We start from the raw sequence: 1,704 nt of genomic DNA, 5'->3' as shown, positions 1-1,704 counted from the left end.
TTTTGGGGGTATTTTTTCTCTGTGGTGGTGAGACCGGGAACCTCCTGTAGGAAGGTCCAATCAAGATAAGAGTGAAGGTCCCACAGTAAGGCAGAGTTGAGCCTGATCTCTGAGAGCTGAAACAGAAGTCAACAGCAGCCAGAGTCGACCTTGAGCCAGATCAGCAACAGTAGCCGAGGGAACGGAGAGATCCCACACTGAACGTCCCCAGTCCCAAAACAACCACAAACCACACCGCCATTCATCCTCTACGCAATCACAAGGTCCCCACGCCACCTAGGGGTGGAGAGAAGAGAAGAATGACCTGTTTATTTTATCTGTGCCAGCCAACCACTTTTAAAGCTAGCCGACATTCAGAGAATTTTGACCAGTATGACCAGACTCTCAAATCCTTGTTTATCTGAAAACATCGGGTTGGCCTCTAGGCTTTTAGATGGATTCGATAGACATTACGTCCGTGAAGCTGAATAGTTTGGGCTGAGGAGGGCAGTTTGAGGTGTCTGAGGCGGATGGGAACTGAAGGTGGAGCTTGAAGTATGTCACAAAGCCCCACTGTCATGGGTCCCCAACAGGGGATTCTGGGGGAGGCAGAAATCGGAGGATGGGCTCATTGTAATGCATGGAATGGAATGACGAATGGTATTAAACACTCATTCCATTCCATGCATTACAATGAGCCTGTCCTCCGATTCCTACCTCTACCAGCCTCCCCTGGTCCCCAACGACCCGAGCCTCTGGGTGTCAGGTGTCACAGCGCAGCCTTCCGCTCAGGTCTCCTGATGGCAGCTGAGCCTACACAGATGAGACAACGATGATGATGATGATGATGATGACGACAGCAGGACAACAATCTGGAGCGTGAGTCATCATCATAACACTCTGTTGGAGGTTGACCCCATGACCTCTCTCAGAATGGCTTTTTAGTTGTATTTTTCCAGTCCTTAATTCAAGGATGCAGCCCGTGGAGATAATAGCCTGCGTAAACAGCCTCCTGTGTGTGCAGTAAAGTGTACTGCTCTCTGCTCTTGCTCTTGTCCTGATCCAGGAGGTTTTATTTATCCTGATCTTCCACTGTGTTCCTGCCGGGTCTCTCCAGTGTCTCCCCCCTCTGAAGAGCCTTTCGATAGAGGGGAAGCCAGTCGCGGCCCTCCCCCCGCCCCCGTGGGTCTGGGTGTGGTGGTGTGCTGCTTTAGAGGCAGCAGGCGGGTCTGGGTCTGGGTCTGGGTTTGGGCGGCTGAGCCAGATGCAGCAGGCGGCTTCTCTCCCAAATTGCAGGAAACTGTCGCGACTAATGACCTCCCTCATTCTGCTTTAACAACAAAGAGCAGGAGCTGGCGCTGACTCCACACCAGGCAAATGTAGCCTAGCCTCACACACATACTCTCACTCACACACACACACACACACAAAGACAGGCAAACAAACAAACCCAAGCGCACGCACACACACACGCTTATCTAACAGAGACAGTGTGTCGCTCTGTTGCCGTGGCATCCTGGAAAAACAGCCGCTTACGCAAGCAGGCACAGCAACGGTGGCGGGCAGAGGATTGAGGCATGATGGGATTCCTCATGCTCCCTCGCCGGTCACCTAGCCGCTGCTTTCAATCACCGCTAAGCACGCCCGGAAACCTGACGCCGTGAGACGCTCCCCGAGGCTCACACTCCTCATTCCACAGACGTGTCTCTCCCGTTCCACAGACGT

Source organism: Argentina silus, assembly GCF_951799395.1.
Source record: "Argentina silus genome assembly, chromosome: 12".
NCBI classification, from domain to species: domain Eukaryota; kingdom Metazoa; phylum Chordata; class Actinopteri; order Argentiniformes; family Argentinidae; genus Argentina; species Argentina silus.
The sequence above is the reverse complement of the archived record's forward strand: the minus strand, read 5'-3'. Positions refer to the sequence as shown.